Source organism: Pleurodeles waltl, chromosome 2_2 (assembly GCF_031143425.1).
Source record: "Pleurodeles waltl isolate 20211129_DDA chromosome 2_2, aPleWal1.hap1.20221129, whole genome shotgun sequence".
Taxonomy (NCBI): Eukaryota; Metazoa; Chordata; class Amphibia; order Caudata; family Salamandridae; genus Pleurodeles; species Pleurodeles waltl.
Window position 1 is genome coordinate 937,441,727 of NC_090439.1, and position 21,564 is coordinate 937,463,290.

Sequence of the window (21,564 nt, forward strand, 5' to 3'; positions counted from 1 at the left end):
TTTCAAAAATGCACAGGTTTGGTAGGTTTCCCTAGGTGCCGACTGAGCTACAGGCAAAAATCTACAGGTAGGCACTTTGCTAAAAACAGCTCTGTTTTCTGTGATGTGTCCACGTTGTGTTTTGGGACATATCCTGTCGCGGGCGCTAGGCCTACCCACACAAGTGAGGTACCATTTTTATCGTGAGACTTGGTGGAGCGCTGTGCGGAAGGATATTTGTGCCTCCTCTCAGATTCCAGAACTTTCTGTCACCGAAATGTGAGTAAATTGCGTTTTTTTTTGCCAGAAATTGAGGTTTGCAAAGGATTCTGGGTAACAGAACCTGGTCAGAGCCCCACAAGTCACCCCATCTTGGATTCCCCTAGGTCTCTAGTTTTAAAAAATGCACAGGTTTGGTAGGTTTCCCTAGGTGCCGGCTGAGCTAGAGGCCAAAATCTACAGGTAGGTACTTTGCAAAAAACAGCTCTGTCTTCTTTCAAAAAATGGGATGTGTCCACGTTGTGTTGTGGGGCGTCATCTGTCGCGGCCGCTAGGCCTACCCACTCAAGTGAGGTATCATTTTCATCGGGAGACTTGGGGGAACGCTGGGTGGAAGGAAATTTGTGGCTCCTCTCAGATTCCAGAACTTTCTGTCACCGAAATGTGAGGAAAATGTGTTTTTTTAGCCAAAATCTGAGGTTTGCAAAGGATTCTGGGTAACAGAACCTGGTCAGAGCCCCACAAATCACCCCATCTTGGATTCCCCTAGGTCTCTAGTTTTAAAAAATGCACAGGTTTGGTAGGTTTCCCTAGGTGCCGGCTGAGCTAGATGCCAAAATCTACAGGTAGGCACTTTGCAAAAAACAGCTTTGTTTTCTTTAAAAAAATAGGATGTGTCCACGTTGTGTTTCGGGGCGGCTCCTGTCGCGGCCGCTAGGCCTACTCACACAAGTGAGGTATCATTTTTATCGGGAGACTTGGGGGAACACTGGATGGAAGGAAGTTTGTGGCTCCTCTCAGATTCCAGAACTTTCTGTCACCGAAATGTGAGGAAAATGCGTTTTTTTAGCCTAAAATTGAGGTTTGCAAAGGACTCTGGGTCACAGAACCTGGTCAGAGCCCCACAAGTCACCCCATTTTGGATTCCCCTAGGTCTCTAGTTTTCAAAAATGCACAGGTTTGGTAGGTTTCCCTAGGTGCCGGCTGAGCTAGAGGCCAAAATCTACAGGTAGCACTTTGCAAAAAACAGCTCTGTTTTCTTTCAAAAAATGGGATGTGTCCACATTGTGTTTTGGGGCGTCTCCTGTCGCGGCTGCTAGGCCTACCCACACAAGTGAGGTATCATTTTTATCGGGAGACTTGGGGGAACGCTGGGTGGAAGGAAATTCGTGGATCCTCTCAGATTCCAGAACTTTTTGTCACCGAAATGTGAGGAAAATGTGTTTTTTTAGCCAGAATTTGAGGTTTGCAAAGGATTCTGGGTAACAGAACCTGGTCAGAGCCCCACAAGTCACCCCATCATGGATTACCCTAGGTCTCTAGTTTTCAAAAATGCACAGGTTTGGTAGGTTTCCCTAGGTGCCGACTGAGCTACAGGCCAAAATCTACAGGTAGGAACTATGCTAAAAACAGCTCTGTTTTCTGTGATGTGTCCACGTTGTGTTTTGATGCATATCCTGTCGCGGGCGCTAGGCCTATCCACACAAGTGAGGTACCATTTTTATCGGGAGACTTGGTGGAGCGCTGGGCGGATGGAAATTTGTACCTCCTCTCAGATTCCAGAACTTTCTGTCACCGAAATGTGAGTAAAATGCCTTTTTTTTTAGCCAAAAATTGAGGTTTGCAAAGGATTCTGGGTAACAGAACCTGGTCAGAGCCCCACAAGTCACCCCATCTTGGATTCCCCTAGGTCTCTAGTTTTAAAAAATGCACAGGTTTGGTAGGTTTCCCTAGGTGCAGGCTGAGCTAGAGGCCAAAATCTACAGGTAGGCACTTTGCAAAAAACAGCTTTGTTTTCTTTAAAAAAAATAGGATGTGTCCACGTTGTGTTTTGGGGAGAGTCCTGTCGCGGCCGCTAGGCCTACCCACACAAGTGAGGTATCATTTTTATCGGGAGACTTGGGGGAACACTGGATGGAAGGAAGTTTGTGGCTCCTCTCAGATTCCAGAACTTTCTGTCACCGAAATGTGAGGAAAATGCGTTTTTTTAGCCAAAAATTGAGGTTTGCAAAGGACTCTGGGTCACATAACCTGGTCAGAGCCCCACAAGTCACCCCATTTTGGATTCCCCTAGGTCTCTAGTTTTAAAAAATGCACAGGTTTGGTAGGTTTCCCTAGGTGCCGACTGAGCTACAGGCAAAAATCAACAGGTAGGAACTTTGCTAAAAACAGCTCTGTTTTCTGTGATGTGTCCACGTTGTGTTTTGATGCATATCCTGTTGCGGGCGCTAGGCCTACCCACACAAGTGAGGTACCATTTTTATCGGGAGACTTGGTGGAGCGCTGGGGGGAAGGAAATTTGTACCTCCTCTCAGATTCCAGAACTTTCTGTCACCGAAATGTGAGTAAAATGCGTTTTTTTTAGCCAAAAATTGAGGTTTGCAAAGGATTCTGGGTAACAGAACCTGGTCAGAGCCCCACAAGTCACCCCATCTTGGATTCCCCTAGGTCTCTAGGTTTAAAAAATGCACAGGTTTGGTAGGTTTCCCTAGGTGCCGGCTGAGCTAGAGGCCAAAATCTACAGGTAGGCACTTTGCAAAAAACAGCTTTGTTTTCTTTAAAAAAATAGGATGTGTCCACGTTGTGTTTCGGGGTGGCTCTTGTCGCGGCTGCTAGGCCTACTCACACAAGTGAGGTATCATTTTTATCGGGAGACTTGGGGGAACGCAGGGTGGAAGGAAATTCGTGGCTACTCTCAGATTCCAGAACTTTTTGTCACCGAAATGTGAGGAAAATGTGTTTTTTTAGCTAAAAATTGAGGTTTGCAAAGGATTCTGGGTCACAGAACCTGGTCAGAGCCCCACAAGTCACCCCATCTTGGATTCCCCTAGGTCTCTAGTTTTCAAAAATGCACAGGTTTGGTAGGTTTCCCTAGGTGCCGGCTGAGCTAGATTGCAAAATCTACAGGTAGGCACTTTGCAAAAAACAGCTCTGTTTTCTTTCAAAAAATGGGATGTGTCCACGTTGTGTTTTGGGGAGATTCCTGTCGCGGCCGCTAGGCCTACCCACACAAGTGAGGTACCATTTGTAGCGGGAGACTTGGTGGAGCGCTGGGCGGAAGGAAATTTGTGCCTCCTCTCAGATTCCAGAACTTTCTGTCACCGAAATGTGAGTAAAATGCGTTTTTTTTAGCCAAAAATTGAGGTTTGCAAAGGATTCTGGGTAACAGAACCTGGTCAGAGCCCCACAAGTCACCCCATCTTGGCTTCCCCTAGGTCACTAGTTTTAAAAAATGCACAGGTTTGGTAGGTTTCCCTAGGTGCCGGCTGAGCTAGAGGCCAAAATCTACAGGTAGGCACTTTGCAAAAAACAGCTCTGTTTTCTTTCAAAAAATGGGATGTGTCCACATTGTGTTTTGGGGCGTCTCCTGTCGCGGCCGCTAGGCCTACCCACTCAAGTGAGGTATCATTTTCATCGGGAGACTTGGGGGAACGCTGGGTGGAAGGAAATTTGTGGCTCCTCTCAGATTCCAGAACTTTCTGTCACCGAAATGTGAGGAAAATGTGTTTTTTTAGCCAAAATTTGAGGTTTGCAAAGGATTCTGGGTAACAGAACCTGGTCAGAGCCCCACAAGTCACCCCATCTTGGCTTCCCCTAGGTCACTAGTTTTAAAAAATGCACAGGTTTGGTAGGTTTCCCTAGGTGCCGGCTGAGCTAGAGGCCAAAATCTACAGGTAGGCACTTTGCAAAAAACAGCTCTGTTTTCTTTAAAAAAATGGGATGTGTCCACATTGTGTTTTGGGGTGAGTCCTGTCGCGGCCGCTAGGCCTACCCACACAAGTGAGGTATCATTTTTATCGGGAGACTTGGGGGAACGCTGGGTGGAAGGAAATTCGTGGATCCTTTCAGAATCCAGAACTTTTTGTCACCGAAATGTGAGGAAAATGTGTTTTTTTAGCCAAAATTTGAGGTTTGCAAAGGATTCTGGGTAACAGAACCTGGTCAGAGCCCCACAAGTCACCCCATCTTGGATTCCCCTAGGTCTCTAGTTTTCAAAAATGCACAGGTTTGGTAGGTTTCCCTAGGTGCCGACTGAGCTACAGGCAAAAATCTACAGGTAGGCACTTTGCTAAAAACAGCTCTGTTTTCTGTGATGTGTCCACGTTGTGTTTTGGGACATATCCTGTCGCGGGCGCTAGGCCTACCCACACAAGTGAGGTACCATTTTTATCGTGAGACTTGGTGGAGCGCTGTGCGGAAGGAAATTTGTGCCTCCTCTCAGATTCCAGAACTTTCTGTCACCGAAATGTGAGTAAATTGCGTTTTTTTTTGCCAGAAATTGAGGTTTGCAAAGGATTCTGGGTAACAGAACCTGGTCAGAGCCCCACAAGTCACCCCATCTTGGATTCCCCTAGGTCTCTAGTTTTAAAAAATGCACAGGTTTGGTAGGTTTCCCTAGGTGCCGGCTGAGCTAGAGGCCAAAATCTACAGGTAGGTACTTTGCAAAAAACAGCTCTGTCTTCTTTCAAAAAATGGGATGTGTCCACGTTGTGTTGTGGGGCGTCATCTGTCGCGGCCGCTAGGCCTACCCACTCAAGTGAGGTATCATTTTCATCGGGAGACTTGGGGGAACGCTGGGTGGAAGGAAATTTGTGGCTCCTCTCAGATTCCAGAACTTTCTGTCACCGAAATGTGAGGAAAATGTGTTTTTTTAGCCAAAATCTGAGGTTTGCAAAGGATTCTGGGTAACAGAACCTGGTCAGAGCCCCACAAGTCACCCCATCTTGGATTCCCCTAGGTCTCTAGTTTTAAAAAATGCACAGGTTTGGTAGGTTTCCCTAGTTGCCGGCTGAGCTAGATGCCAAAATCTACAGGTAGGCACTTTGCAAAAAACAGCTTTGTTTTCTTTAAAAAAATAGGATGTGTCCACGTTGTGTTTCGGGGCGGCTCCTGTCGCGGCCGCTAGGCCTACTCACACAAGTGAGGTATCATTTTTATCGGGAGACTTGGGGGAACACTGGATGGAAGGAAGTTTGTGGCTCCTCTCAGATTCCAGAACTTTCTGTCACCGAAATGTGAGGAAAATGCGTTTTTTTAGCCTAAAATTGAGGTTTGCAAAGGACTCTGGGTCACAGAACCTGGTCAGAGCCCCACAAGTCACCCCATTTTGGATTCCCCTAGGTCTCTAGTTTTCAAAAATGCACAGGTTTGGTAGGTTTCCCTAGGTGCCGGCTGAGCTAGAGGCCAAAATCTACAGGTAGCACTTTGCAAAAAACAGCTCTGTTTTCTTTCAAAAAATGGGATGTGTCCACATTGTGTTTTGGGGCGTCTCCTGTCGCGGCTGCTAGGCCTACCCACACAAGTGAGGTATCATTTTTATCGGGAGACTTGGGGGAACGCTGGGTGGAAGGAAATTCGTGGATCCTCTCAGATTCCAGAACTTTTTGTCACCGAAATGTGAGGAAAATGTGTTTTTTTAGCCAGAATTTGAGGTTTGCAAAGGATTCTGGGTAACAGAACCTGGTCAGAGCCCCACAAGTCACCCCATCATGGATTACCCTAGGTCTCTAGTTTTCAAAAATGCACAGGTTTGGTAGGTTTCCCTAGGTGCCGACTGAGCTACAGGCCAAAATCTACAGGTAGGAACTATGCTAAAAACAGCTCTGTTTTCTGTGATGTGTCCACGTTGTGTTTTGATGCATATCCTGTCGCGGGCGCTAGGCCTATCCACACAAGTGAGGTACCATTTTTATCGGGAGACTTGGTGGAGCGCTGGGCGGATGGAAATTTGTACCTCCTCTCAGATTCCAGAACTTTCTGTCACCGAAATGTGAGTAAAATGCCTTTTTTTTTAGCCAAAAATTGAGGTTTGCAAAGGATTCTGGGTAACAGAACCTGGTCAGAGCCCCACAAGTCACCCCATCTTGGATTCCCCTAGGTCTCTAGTTTTAAAAAATGCACAGGTTTGGTAGGTTTCCCGAGGTGCAGGCTGAGCTAGAGGCCAAAATCTACAGGTAGGCACTTTGCAGAAAACAGCTTTGTTTTCTTTAAAAAAAATAGGATGTGTCCACGTTGTGTTTTGGGGAGAGTCCTGTCGCGGCCGCTAGGCCTACCCACACAAGTGAGGTATCATTTTTATCGGGAGACTTGGGGGAACACTGGATGGAAGGAAGTTTGTGGCTCCTCTCAGATTCCAGAACTTTCTGTCACCGAAATGTGAGGAAAATGCGTTTTTTTAGCCAAAAATTGAGGTTTGCAAAGGACTCTGGGTCACATAACCTGGTCAGAGCCCCACAAGTCACCCCATTTTGGATTCCCCTAGGTCTCTAGTTTTAAAAAATGCACAGGTTTGGTAGGTTTCCCTAGGTGCCGACTGAGCTACAGGCAAAAATCAACAGGTAGGAACTTTGCTAAAAACAGCTCTGTTTTCTGTGATGTGTCCACGTTGTGTTTTGATGCATATCCTGTTGCGGGCGCTAGGCCTACCCACACAAGTGAGGTACCATTTTTATCGGGAGACTTGGTGGAGCGCTGGGGGGAAGGAAATTTGTACCTCCTCTCAGATTCCAGAACTTTCTGTCACCGAAATGTGAGTAAAATGCGTTTTTTTTAGCCAAAAATTGAGGTTTGCAAAGGATTCTGGGTAACAGAACCTGGTCAGAGCCCCACAAGTCACCCCATCTTGGATTCCCCTAGGTCTCTAGGTTTAAAAAATGCACAGGTTTGGTAGGTTTCCCTAGGTGCCGGCTGAGCTAGAGGCCAAAATCTACAGGTAGGCACTTTGCAAAAAACAGCTTTGTTTTCTTTAAAAAAATAGGATGTGTCCACGTTGTGTTTCGGGGTGGCTCTTGTCGCGGCTGCTAGGCCTACTCACACAAGTGAGGTATCATTTTTATCGGGAGACTTGGGGGAACGCAGGGTGGAAGGAAATTCGTGGCTACTCTCAGATTCCAGAACTTTTTGTCACCGAAATGTGAGGAAAATGTGTTTTTTTAGCCAAAAATTGAGGTTTGCAAAGGATTCTGGGTCACAGAACCTGGTCAGAGCCCCACAAGTCACCCCATCTTGGATTCCCCTAGGTCTCTAGTTTTCAAAAATGCACAGGTTTGGTAGGTTTCCCTAGGTGCCGGCTGAGCTAGATTGCAAAATCTACAGGTAGGCACTTTGCAAAAAACAGCTCTGTTTTCTTTCAAAAAATGGGATGTGTCCACGTTGTGTTTTGGGGAGACTCCTGTCGCGGCCGCTAGGCCTACCCACACAAGTGAGGTACCATTTGTAGCGGGAGACTTGGTGGAGCGCTGGGCGGAAGGAAATTTGTGCCTCCTCTCAGATTCCAGAACTTTCTGTCACCGAAATGTGAGTAAAATGCGTTTTTTTTAGCCAAAAATTGAGGTTTGCAAAGGATTCTGGGTAACAGAACCTGGTCAGAGCCCCACAAGTCACCCCATCTTGGCTTCCCCTAGGTCACTAGTTTTAAAAAATGCACAGGTTTGGTAGGTTTCCCTAGGTGCCGGCTGAGCTAGAGGCCAAAATCTACAGGTAGGCACTTTGCAAAAAACAGCTCTGTTTTCTTTCAAAAAATGGGATGTGTCCACATTGTGTTTTGGGGCGTCTCCTGTCGCGGCCGCTAGGCCTACCCACTCAAGTGAGGTATCATTTTCATCGGGAGACTTGGGGGAACGCTGGGTGGAAGGAAATTTGTGGCTCCTCTCAGATTCCAGAACTTTCTGTCACCGAAATGTGAGGAAAATGTGTTTTTTTAGCCAAAATTTGAGGTTTGCAAAGGATTCTGGGTAACAGAACCTGGTCAGAGCCCCACAAGTCACCCCATCTTGGCTTCCCCTAGGTCACTAGTTTTAAAAAATGCACAGGTTTGGTAGGTTTCCCTAGGTGCCGGCTGAGCTAGAGGCCAAAATCTACAGGTAGGCACTTTGCAAAAAACAGCTCTGTTTTCTTTCAAAAAATGGGATGTGTCCACATTGTGTTTTGGGGCGTCTCCTGTCGCGGCCGCTAGGCCTACCCACTCAAGTGAGGTATCATTTTCATCGGGAGACTTGGGGGAACGCTGGGTGGAAGGAAATTTGTGGCTCCTCTCAGATTCCAGAACTTTCTGTCACCGAAATGTGAGGAAAATGTGTTTTTTTAGCCAAAATTTGAGGTTTGCAAAGGATTCTGGGTAACAGAACCTGGTCAGAGCCCCACAAGTCACCTCATCTTGGATTCCCCTAGGTCTCTAGTTTTAAAAAATGCACAGGTTTGGTAGGTTTCCCTAGGTGCCGGCTGAGCTAGAGGCCAAAATCTAAAGGTAGGCACTTTGCAAAAAACAGCTCTGTTTTCTTTAAAAAAATAGGATGTGTCCACGTTGTGTTTCGGGGCGGCTTCTGTCGCGGCCGCTAGGCCTACTCACATAAGTGAGTTATCATTTTTATCGGGAGACTTGGGGGAACGCTGGATGGAAGGAAGTTTGTGGCTCCTCTCAGATTCCAGTACTTTCTGTCACCGAAATGTGAGGAAAATGTGTTTTTTTAGCCACAAATTGAGGTTTGCAAAGGATTCTGGGTCACAGAACCTGGTCAGAGCCCCACAAGTCACCCCATCTTGGATTCCCCTATGTCTCTAGTTTTCAAAAATGCACAGGTTTGGTAGGTTTCCCTAGGTGCCGGCTGAGCTAGAGGCCAAAATCTACAGGTAGGCACTTTGCAAAAAACAGCTCTGTTTTCTTTCAAAAAATGGGATGTGTCCACGTTGTGTTCTGGGGAGATTCCTGTCGCGGCCGCTAGGCCTACCCACACAAGTGAGGTATCATTTTTATCGGGAGACTTGGGGGAACACTGGATGGAAGGAAGTTTATGGCTCCTCTCAGATTCCAGAACTTTCTGTCACCGAAATGTGAGGAAAATGCGTTTTTTTTGCCAAAATTTGAGGTTTGCAAAGGAGTCTGGATAACAGAACCTGGTCAGAGCCCCACAAGTCACCCCATCTTGGATTCCCCTAGGTTTCTAGTTTTCAAAAATGCACAGGTTTGGTAGGTTTCCCTAGGTGCCGACTGAGCTACAGGCCAAAATCTACAGGTAGGCACTTTGCTAAAAACAGCTCTGTTTTCTGTGATGTGTCCACGTTGTGTTTTGGGGCATATCCTGTCGCGGGCGCTAGGCCTACCCACAAAAGTGAGGTACCCTTTTTATCGGGAGACTTGGTGGAGCGCTGGGCGGAAGGAAATTTGTGCCTCCTCTCAGATTCCAGAACTTTCTGTCACCGAAATGTGAGTAAAATGCGTTTTTTTTTGCCAAAAATTGAGGTTTGCAAAGGATTCTGGGTAACAGAACCTGGTCAGAGCCCCACAAGTCACCCCATCTTGGATTCCCCTAGGTCTCTAGTTTTAAAAAATGCACAGGTTTGGTAGGTTTCCCTAGGTGCCGGCTGAGCTAGAGGCCAAAACGTACAGGTAGGTACTTTGCAAAAAATAGCTCTGTTTTCTTTTAAAAAATGGGATGTGTCCACATTGTGTTTTGGGGCGACTTCTGTCGCGGCCGCTAGGCCTACCCACACAAGTGAGGTACCATTTGTATCGGGAGACTTGGTGGAGCGCTGGGCGGAAGGAAATTTGTGCCTCCTCTCAGATTCCAGAACTTTCTGTCACCGAAATGTGAGTAAAATGCGTTTTTTTTTGCCAAAAATTGAGGTTTGCAAAGGATTCTGGGTAACAGAACCTGGTCAGAGCCCCACAAGTCACCCCATCTTGGCTTCCCCTAGGTCTCTAGTTTTCAAAAATGCACAGGTTTGGTAGGTTTCCCTAGGTGCCGGCTGAGCTAGAGGCCAAAATCTACAGGTAGGCACTTTGCAAAAAACAGCTCTGTTTTCTTTCAAAAAATGGGATGTGTCCACATTGTGTTTTGGGGCGTCCCCTGTCGCGGCCGCTAGGCCTACCCACTCAAGTGAGGTATCATTTTCATCGGGAGACTTGGGGGAACGCTGGGTGGAAGGAAATTTGTGGCTCCTCTCAGATTCCAGGACTTTCTGTCACCGAAATGTGAGGAAAATGTGTTTTTTTAGCCAAAATTTGAGGTTTGCAAAGGATTCTGGGTAACAAACCTGGTCAGAGCCCCACAAGTCACCTCATCTTGGATTCCCCTAGGTCTCTAGTTTTAAAAAATGCACAGGTTTGGTAGGTTTCCCTAGGTGCCGGCTGAGCTAGAGGCCAAAATCTACAGGTAGGCACTTTGCAAAAAACAGCTCTGTTTTCTTTCAAAAAATGGGATGTGTCCACATTGTGTTCTGGGGAGAGTCCTGTCGCGGCCGCTAGGCCTACCCACACAAGTGAGGTATCATTTTTATCGGGAGACTTGGGGGAACACTGGATGGAAGGAAGTTTATGGCTCCTCTCAGATTCCAGAACTTTCTGTCACCGAAATATGAGGAAAATGCGTTTTTTTAGCCAAAATTTGAGGTTTGCAAAGGAGTCTGGATAACAGAACCTGGTCAGAGCCCCACAAGTCACCCCATCTTGGATTCCCCTAGGTTTCTAGTTTTCAAAAATGCACAGGTTTGGTAGGTTTCCCTAGGTGCCGACTGAGCTACAGGCCAAAATCTACAGGTAGGCACTTTGCTAAAAACAGCTCTGTTTTCTGTGATGTGTCCACGTTGTGTTTTGGGGCATATCCTGTCGCGGGCGCTAGGCCTACCCACAAAAGTGAGGTACCCTTTTTATCGGGAGACTTGGTGGAGCGCTGGGCGGAAGGAAATTTGTGCCTCCTCTCAGATTCCAGAACTTTCTGTCACCGAAATGTGAGTAAAATGCGTTTTTTTTTGCCAAAAATTGAGGTTTGCAAAGGATTCTGGGTAACAGAACCTGGTCAGAGCCCCACAAGTCACCCCATCTTGGATTCCCCTAGGTCTCTAGTTTTAAAAAATGCACAGGTTTGGTAGGTTTCCCTAGGTGCCGGCTGAGCTAGAGGCCAAAACGTACAGGTAGGTACTTTGCAAAAAATAGCTCTGTTTTCTTTCAAAAAATGGGATGTGTCCACGTTGTGTTTTGGGGCGTCATCTGTCGCGGCCGCTAGGCCTACCCACTCAAGTGAGGTATCATTTTCCTCTGGAGACTTGGGGGAACGCTGGGTGGAAGGAAATTTGTGGCTCCTCTCAGATTCCAGAACTTTCTGTCACCGAAATGTGAGGAAAATGTGTTTTTTTAGCCAAAATTTGAGGTTTGCAAAGGATTCTGGGTAACAGAACCTGGTCAGAGCCCCACAAGTCACCCCATCTTGGATTCCCCTAGGTCTCTAGTTTTCAAAAATGCACAGGTTTGGTAGGTTTCCCTAGGTGCCGACTGAGCTACAGGCCAAAATCTACAGGTAGGAACTTTGCTAAAAACAGCTCTGTTTTCTGTGATGTGTCCACGTTGTGTTTTGGGGCATATCCTGTCGCGGGCGCTAGGCCTACCCACACAAGTGAGGTACCATTTTTATCGGGAGACTTAGTGGAGCGCTGGGCGGAAGGAAATTTGTGCCTCCTCTCAGATTCCAGAACTTTCTGTCACCGAAATGTGAGTAAAATGCGTTTCTTTTTGCAAAAAATTGAGGTTTGCAAAGGATTCTGGGTCACAGAACCTGGTCAGAGCCCCACAAGTCACCCCATTTTGGATTCCCCTAGTTCTCTAGTTTCAAAAAATGCACAGGTTTGGTAGGTTTCCCTAGGTGCCGGCTGAGCTAGAGGCCAAAATCTACAGGTAGGCACTTTGCAAAAAACAGCTCTGTTTTCTTTCAAAAAATGGGATGTGTCCACGTTGTGTTTTGGGGAGACTCCTGTCGCGTTGTCTAGGCCTTTCCACACTTTTGAGGTATCATTAATATCGGGAGACTTGGGGGAACACTGGATGGAAGGAAGTTTTTGGCTCCTCTCAGATTCCAGAACTTTCTGTCACCGAAATGTGAGGAAAATTCGTTTTTTTAGCCAAAAATTGAGGTTTGCAAAGGACTCTGGGTCACAGAACCTGGTCAGAACCCCACAAGTCACCCAATTTTGGATTCCCCTAGGTCTCTAGTTTTCAAAAATGCACAGGTTTGGTAGGTTTCCCTAGGTGCCGGCTGAGCTACAGGCCAAAATCTACAGGTAGGCACTTTGCAAAAAACAGCTCTGTTTTCTTTCAAAAAATGGGATGTGTCCACATTGTGTTTTGGGGCGTCTCCTGTTGCGGCTGCCAGGCCTACCCACACAAGTGAGGTATAATTTTTATCGGGAGACTTGGGGGAACGCTGGGTGGAAGGAAATACGTGGATCCTCTCAGATTCCAGAACTTTTTGTCACCGAAATGTGAGGAAAATGCGTTTTTTTAGCCAAAATATGAGGTTTGCAAAGGAGTCTGGATAACATAACCTGGTCAGAGCCCCACAAGTCACCCCATCTTGGATTCCCCTAGGTCTCTAATTTTCACAAATACACAGGTTTGGTAGGTTTCCCTAGGTGCCGACTGAGCTACAGGCCAAAATCTACAGGTAGGCACTTTGCTAAAAACAGCTCTGTTTTCTGTGATGTGTCCACGTTGTGTTTTGGGGCATATCCTGTCGCGGGCGCTAGGCCTACCCACACAAGTGAGGTACCATTTTTATCGGGAGACTTGGTGGAGCGCTGGGCGGAAGGAAATTTGTGCCTCCTCTCAGATTCCAGAACTTTCTGTCACCGAAATGTGAGTAAAATGCGTTTTTTTTGCCAAAAATTGAGGTTTGCAAAGGATTCTGGGTAACAGAACCTGGTCAGAGCCCCACAAGTCACCCCATCTTGGATTCCCCTAGGTCTCTAGTTTTAAAAAATGCACAGGTTTGGTAGGTTTCCCTAGGTGCCGGCTGAGCTAGAGGCCAAAACGTACAGGTAGGTACTTTGCAAAAAACAGCTCTGTTTTCTTTCAAAGAATGGGATGTGTCCACGTTGTGTTTTGGGGCGTCATCTGTCGCGGCCGCTAGGCCTACCCACTCAAGTGAGGTATCATTTTCATCTGGAGACTTGGGGGAACGCTGGGTGGAAGGAAATTTGTGGCTCCTCTCAGATTCCAGAACTTTCTCTCACCGAAATGTGAGGAAAATGTGTTTTTTTTGCCAAAATTTGAGGTTTGCAAAGGATTCTGGGTAACAGAACCTGGTCAGAGCCCCACAAGTCACCCCATCTTGGATTCCCCTAGGTCTCTAGTTTTCAAAAATGCACAGGTTTGGTAGGTTTCCCTAGGTGCCGACTGAGCTACAGGCCAAAATCTACAGGTAGAAACTTTGCTAAAAACAGCTCTGTTTTCTGTGATGTGTCCACGTTGTGTTTTGGGGCATATCCTGTCGCGGGCGCTAGGCCTACCCACACAAGTGAGGTACCATTTTTATCGGGAGACTTGGTGCAGCGCTGGGCGGAAGGAAATTTGTGCCTCCTCTCAGATTCCAGAACTTTCTGTCACCGAAATGTGAGTAAAATGGGTTTTTTTTTAGCCAAAAATTGAGGTTTGCAAAGGATTCTGGGTCACAGAACCTGGTCAGAGCCCCACAAGTCACCCCATTTTGGATTCCCCTAGTTCTCTAGTTTCAAAGAATGCACAGGTTTGGTAGGTTTCCCTAGGTGCCGGCTGAGCTAGAGGCCAAAATCTACAGGTAGGCACTTTGCAAAAAACAGCTCTGTTTTCTTTCAAAAAATGGGATGTGTCCACGTTGTGTTTTGGGGAGACTCCTGTCGCGTTGTCTAGGCCTTTCCACACTTTTGAGGTATCATTAATATCGGGAGACTTGGGGGAACACTGGATGGAAGGAAGTTTATGGCTCCTCTCAGATTCCAGAACTTTCTGTCACCGAAATGTGAGGAAAATTCGTTTTTTTAGCGAAAAATTGAGATTTGCAAAGGACTCTGGGTCACAGAACCTGGTCAGATCCCCACAAGTCACCCCATTTTGGATTCCCCTAGGTCTCTAGTTTTCAAAAATGCACAGGTTTGGTAGGTTTCCCTAGGTGCCGGCTGAGCTACAGGCCAAAATCTACAGGTAGGCACTTTGCAAAAAACAGCTCTGTTTTCTTTAAAAAAATGGGATGTGTCCACATTGTGTTTTGGGGCGTCTCCTGTCGCGGCTGCCAGGCCTACCCACACAAGTGAGGTATAATTTTTATCGGGAGACTTGGGGGAACGCTGGGTGGAAGGAAATACGTGGATCCTCTCAGATTCCAGAACTTTTTGTCACCGAAATGTGAGGAAAATGCGTTTTTTTAGCCAAAATATGAGGTTTGCAAAGGAGTCTGGATAACAGAACCTGGTCAGAGCCCCACAAGTCACCCCATCTTGGATTCCCCTAGGTCTCTAGTTTTCAAAAATGCACATGTTTGGTAGGTTTCCCTAGGTGCCGATTGAGCTACAGGCCAAAATCTACAGGTAGGCACTTTGTAAAAAACAGCTCTGTTTTCTTTCAAAAAATGGGATGTGTCCACGTTGTGTTTTGGGGAGACTCCTGTTGCGTTGTCTAGGCCTTTCCACACTTTTGAGGTATCATTAATATCGGGAGACTTGGGGAACACTGGATGGAAGGAAGTTTATGGCTCCTCTCAGATTCCAGAACTTTCTGTCACCGAAATGTGAGGAAAATTCGTTTTTTTAGCCAAAAAATTGAGGTTTGCAAAGGACTCTGGGTCACAGAACCTGGTCATAGCCCCACAAGTCACCCCATTTTGGATTCCCCTAGGTCTCTAGTTTTAAAAAATGCACAGGTTTGGTAGGTTTCCCTAGGTGCCGGCTGAGCTAGAGGCCAAAATCTACCGGTAGGCACTTTGCAAAAAACAGCTCTGTTTTCTTTCAAAAAATGGGATGTGTCCACGTTGTGTTTTGGGGCGTCACCTGTCGCGGCCGCTAGGCCTACCCACTCAAGTGAGGTATCATTTTTATCGGGAGACTTGGGGGAACACTGGATGGAAGGAAGTTTGTGGCTCCTCTCAGATTCCAGAACTTTCTGTCACCGAAATGTGAGGAAAATTCGTTTTTTTAGCCAAAAATTGAGGTTTGCAAAGGACTCTGGGTCACAGAACCTGGTCAGATCCCCACAAGTCACCCCATTTTGGATTCCCCTAGGTCTCTAGTTTTCAAAAATGCACAGGTTTGGTAGGTTTCCCTAGGTGCCGGCTGAGCTACAGGCCAAAATCTACAGGTAGGCATTTTGCAAAAAACAGCTCTGTTTTCTTTAAAAAAATGGGATGTGTCCACATTGTGTTTTGGGGCGTCTCCTGTCGCGGCTGCCAGGCCTACCCACACAAGTGAGGTATAATTTTTATCGGGAGACTTGGGGGAACGCTGGGTGGAAGGAAATACGTGGATCCTCTCAGATTCCAGAACTTTTTGTCACCGAAATGTGAGGAAAATGCGTTTTTTTAGCCAAAATATGAGGTTTGCAAAGGAGTCTGGATAACAGAACCTGGTCAGAGCCCCACAAGTCACCCCATCTTGGATTCCCCTAGGTCTCTAGTTTTCAAAAATGCACATGTTTGGTAGGTTTCCCTAGGTGCCGACTGAGCTACAGGCCAAAATCTACAGGTAGGCACTTTGTAAAAAACAGCTCTGTTTTCTTTCAAAAAATGGGATGTGTCCACGTTGTGTTTTGGGGAGACTCCTGTTGCGTTGTCTAGGCCTTTCCACACTTTTGAGGTATCATTAATATCGGGAGACTTGGGGAACACTGGATGGAAGGAAGTTTATGGCTCCTCTCAGATTCCAGAACTTTCTGTCACCGAAATGTGAGGAAAATTCGTTTTTTTAGCCAAAAAATTGAGGTTTGCAAAGGACTCTGGGTCACAGAACCTGGTCATAGCCCCACAAGTCACCCCATTTTGGATTCCCCTAGGTCTCTAGTTTTAAAAAATGCACAGGTTTGGTAGGTTTCCCTAGGTGCCGGCTGAGCTAGAGGCCAAAATCTACAGGTAGGCACTTTGCAAAAAACAGCTCTGTTTTCTTTAAAAAAATGGGATGTGTCCACGTTGTGTTTTGGGGCGTCACCTGTCGCGGCCGCTAGGCCTACCCACTCAAGTGAGGTATCATTTTTATCGGGAGACTTGGGGGAACACTGGATGGAAGGAAGTTTGTGGCTCCTCTCAGATTCCAGAACTTTCTGTCACCGAAATGTGAGGAAAATGCGTTTTTTTAGCCAAAAATTGAGGTTTGCAAAGGACTCTGGGTCACAGAACCTGGTCAGAGCCCCACAAGTCACCCCATTTTGGATTCCCCTACGTCTCTAGTTTTCAAAAATGCACAGGTTTGGTAGGTTTCCCTAGGTGCCGGCTGAGCTAGAGGCCAAAATCTACAGGTAGGCACTTTGCAAAAAACAGCTCTGTTTTCTTTCCAAAAATGGGATGTGTCCACATTGTGTTTTGGGGCGTCTCCTGTCGCGGCTGCTAGGCCTACCCACACAAGTGAGGTATCATTTTTATCGGGAGACTTGGGGGAACGCTGGGTGGAAGGAAATTCGTGGATCCTCTCAGATTCCAGAACTTTCTGTCACCGAAATGTGAGGAAAATTCGTTTTTTTAGCCAAAAATTGAGGTTTGCAAAGGACTCTGGGTCACAGAACCTGGTCAGAACCCCACAAGTCACCCAATTTTGGATTCCCCTAGGTCTCTAGTTTTCAAAAATGCACAGGTTTGGTAGGTTTCCCTAGGTGCCGGCTGAGCTACAGGCCAAAATCTACAGGTAGGCACTTTGCAAAAAACAGCTCTGTTTTCTTTAAAAAAATGGGATGTGTCCACATTGTGTTTTGGGGCGTCTCCTGTTGCGGCTGCCAGGCCTACCCACACAAGTGAGGTATAATTTTTATCGGGAGACTTGGGGGAACGCTGGGTGGAAGGAAATACGTGGATCCTCTCAGATTCCAGAACTTTTTGTCACCGAAATGTGAGGAAAATGCGTTTTTTTAGCCAAAATATGAGGTTTGCAAAGGAGTCTGGATAACAGAACCTGGTCAGAGCCCCACAAGTCACCCCATCTTGGATTCCCCTAGGTCTCTAATTTTCACAAATGCACAGGTTTGGTAGGTTTCCCTAGGTGCCGACTGAGCTACAGGCCAAAATCTACAGGTAGGCACTTTGCTAAAAACAGCTCTGTTTTCTGTGATGTGTCCACGTTGTGTTTTGGGGCATATCCTGTCGCGGGCGCTAGGCCTACCCACACAAGTGAGGTACCATTTTTATCGGGAGACTTGGTGGAGCGCTGGGCGGAAGGAAATTTGTGCCTCCTCTCAGATTCCAGAACTTTCTGTCACCGAAATGTGAGTAAAATGCGTTTTTTTTGCCAAAAATTGAGGTTTGCAAAGGATTCTGGGTAACAGAACCTGGTCAGAGCCCCACAAGTCACCCCATCTTGGATTACCCTAGGTCTCTAGTTTTAAAAAATGCACAGGTTTGGTAGGTTTCCCTAGGTGCCGGCTGAGCTAGAGGCCAAAACGTACAGGTAGGTACTTTGCAAAAAACAGCTCTGTTTTCTTTAAAAAAATGGGATGTGTCCACGTTGTGTTTTGGGGCGTCATCTGTCGCGGCCGCTAGGCCTACCCACTCAAGTGAGGTATCATTTTCCTCTGGAGACTTGGGGGAACGCTGGGTGGAAGGAAATTTGTGGCTCCTCTCAGATTCCAGAACTTTCTGTCACCGAAATGTGAGGAAAATGTGTTTTTTTAGCCAAAATTTGAGGTTTGCAAAGGATTCTGGGTAACAGAACCTGGTCAGAGCCCCACAAGTCACCCCATCTTGGATTCCCCTAGGTCTCTAGTTTTCAAAAATGCACAGGTTTGGTAGGTTTCCCTAGGTGCCGACTGAGCTACAGGCCAAAATCTACAGGTAGAAACTTTGCTAAAAACAGCTCTGTTTTCTGTGATGTGTCCACGTTGTGTTTTGGGGCATATCCTGTCGCGGGCGCTAGGCCTACCCACACAAGTGAGGTACCATTTTTATCGGGAGACTTGGTGCAGCGCTGGGCGGAAGGAAATTTGTGCCTCCTCTCAGATTCCAGAACTTTCTGTCACCGAAATGTGAGTAAAATGCGTTTTTTTTTAGCCAAAAATTGAGGTTTGCAAAGGATTCTGGGTCACAGAACCTGGTCAGAGCCCCACAAGTCACCCCATTTTGGATTCCCCTAGTTCTCTAGTTTCAAAGAATGCACAGGTTTGGTAGGTTTCCCTAGGTGCCGGCTGAGCTAGAGGCCAAAATCTACAGGTAGGCACTTTGCAAAAAACAGCTCTGTTTTCTTTCAAAAAATGGGATGTGTCCACGTTGTGTTTTGGGGAGACTCCTGTCGCGTTGTCTAGGCCTTTCCACACTTTTGAGGTATCAATAATATCGGGAGACTTGGGGGAACACTGGATGGAAGGAAGTTTATGGCTCCTCTCAGATTACAGAACTTTCTGTCACCGAAATGTGAGGAAAATTCGTTTTTTTAGCCAAAAATTGAGGTTTGCAAAGGACTCTGGGTCACAGAACCTGGTCAGATCCCCACAAGTCACCCCATTTTGGATTCCCCTAGGTCTCTAGTTTTCAAAAATGCACATGTTTGGTAGGTTTCCCTAGGTGCCGACTGAGCTACAGGCCAAAATCTACAGGTAGGCACTTTGTAAAAAACAGCTCTGTTTTCTTTCAAAAAATGGGATGTGTCCACGTTGTGTTTTGGGGAGACTCCTGTTGCGTTGTCTAGGCCTTTCCACACTTTTGAGGTATCATTAATATCGGGAGACTTGGGGGAACACTGGATGGAAGGAAGTTTGTGGCTCCTCTCAGATTCCAGAACTTTCTGTCACCGAAATGTGAGGAAAATTCGTTTTTTTAGCCAAAAAATTGAGGTTTGCAAAGGACTCTGGGTCACAGAACCTGGTCATAGCCCCACAAGTCACCCCATTTTGGATTCCCCTAGGTCTCTAGTTTTAAAAAATGCACAGGTTTGCTAGGTTTCCCTAGGTGCCGGCTGAGCTAGAGGCCAAAATCTACAGGTAGGCACTTTGCAAAAAACAGCTCTGTTTTCTTTCAAAAAATGGGATGTGTCCACGTTGTGTTTTGGGGCATCACCTGTCGCGGCCGCTAGGCCTACCCACTCAAGTGAGGTATCATTTTTATCGGGAGACTTGGGGGAACACTGGATGGAAGGAAGTTTGTGGCTCCTCTCAGATTCCAGAACTTTCTGTCACCGAAATGTGAGGAAAATGCGTTTTTTTAGCCAAAAATTGAGGTTTGCAAAGGACTCTGGGTCACAGAACCTGGTCAGAGCCCCACAAGTCACCCCATTTTGGATTCCCCTAGGTCTCTAGTTTTCAAAAATGCACAGGTTTGGTAGGTTTCCCTAGGTGCCGGCTGAGCTAGAGGCCAAAATCTACAGGTAGGCACTTTGCAAAAAACAGCTCTGTTTTCTTTCCAAAAATGGGATGTGTCCACATTGTGTTTTGGGGCGTCTCCTGTCGCGGCTGCTAGGCCTACCCACACAAGTGAGGTATCATTTTTATCGGGAGACTTGGGGGAACGCTGGGTGGAAGGAAATTCGTGGATCCTCTCAGATTCCAGAACTTTTTGTCACCGAAATGAGAGGAAAATGTGTTTTTTTAGCCAGAATTTGAGGTTTGCAAAGGATTCTGGGTAACAGAACCTGGTCAGAGCCAAACAAGTCACCCCATCATGGATTACCCTAGGTCTCTAGTTTTCAAAAATGCACAGGTTTGGTAGGTTTCCCTAGGTGCCGACTGAGCTACAGGCCAAAATCTACAGGTAGGAACTATGCTAAAAACAGCTCTGTTTTCTGTGATGTGTCCACGTTGTGTTTTGATGCATATCCTGTCGCGGGCGCTAGGCCTATCCACACAAGTGAGGTACCATTTTTATCGGGAGACTTGGTGGAGCGCTGGGCGGATGGAAATTTGTACCTCCTCTCAGATTCCAGAACTTTCTGTCACCGAAATGTGAGTAAAATGCCTTTTTTTTTAGCCAAAAATTGAGGTTTGCAAAGGATTCTGGGTAACAGAACCTGGTCAGAGCCCCACAAGTCACCCCATCTTGGATTCCCCTAGGTCTCTAGTTTTAAAAAATGCACAGGTTCGGTAGGTTTCCCTAGGTGCAGGCTGAGCTAGAGGCCAAAATCTACAGGTAGGCACTTTGCAAAAAGCAGCTTTGTTTTCTTTCAAAAAATGGGATGTGTCCACGTTGTGCTTTGGGGCGTCCCCTGTCGCGGCCGCTAGGCCTACCCACTCAAGTGAGGTATCATTTTGATCGGGAGACTTGGGGGAACGCTGGGTGGAAGGAATTTTGTGGCTCCTCTCAGATTCCAGAACTTTCTGTCACCGAAATGTGAGGAAAATGTGTTTTTTTAGCCAAAATTTGAGGTTTGCAAAGGATTCTGGGTAACAGAATCTGGTCAGAGCCCCACAAGTCATCCCATCTTGGATTCCCCTAGGTCTCTAGTTTTCAAAAATGCACAGGTTTGGTAGGTTTCCCTAGGTGCCGGCTGAGCTAGAGGCCAAAATCTACAGGTAGGCACTTTGCAAAAAACAGCTCTGTTTTCTTTCAAAAAATGGGATGTGTCCACGTTGTGTTTTGGGGAGACTCCTGTCGCGTTGTCTAGGCCTTTCCACACTTTTGAGGTATCATTAATATCGGGAGACTTGGGGGAACACTGGATGGAAGGAAGTTTATGGCTCCTCTCAGATTCCAGAACTTTCTGTCACCGAAATGTGAGGAAAATTCGTTTTTTTAGCCAAAAATTGAGGTTTGCAAAGGACTCTGGGTCACAGAACCTGGTCAGAACCCCACAAGTCACCCAATTTTGGATTCCCCTAGGTCTCTAGTTTTCAAAAATGCACAGGTTTGGTAGGTTTCCCTAGGTGCCGGCTGAGCTACAGGCCAAAATCTACAGGTAGGCACTTTGCAAAAAACAGCTCTGTTTTCTTTCAAAAAATGGGATGTGTCCACATTGTGTTTTGGGGCGTCTCCTGTTGCGGCTGCCAGGCCTACCCACACAAGTGAGGTATAATTTTTATCGGGAGACTTGGGGGAACGCTGGGTGGAAGGAAATACGTGGATCCTCTCAGATTCCAGAACTTTTTGTCACCGAAATGTGAGGAAAATGCGTTTTTTTAGCCAAAATATGAGGTTTGCAAAGGAGTCTGGATAACAGAACCTGGTCAGAGCCCCACAAGTCACCCCATCTTGGATTCCCCTAGGTCTCTAGTTTTCACAAATGCACAGGTTTGGTAGGTTTCCCTAGGTGCCGACTGAGCTACAGGCCAAAATCTACAGGTAGGCACTTTGCTAAAAACAGCTCTGTTTTCTGTGATGTGTCCACGTTGTGTTTTGGGGCATATCCTGTCGCGGGCGCTAGGCCTACCCACACAAGTGAGGTACCATTTTTATCGGGAGACTTGGTGGAGTGCTGGGCGGAAGGAAATTTGTGCCTCCTCTCAGATTC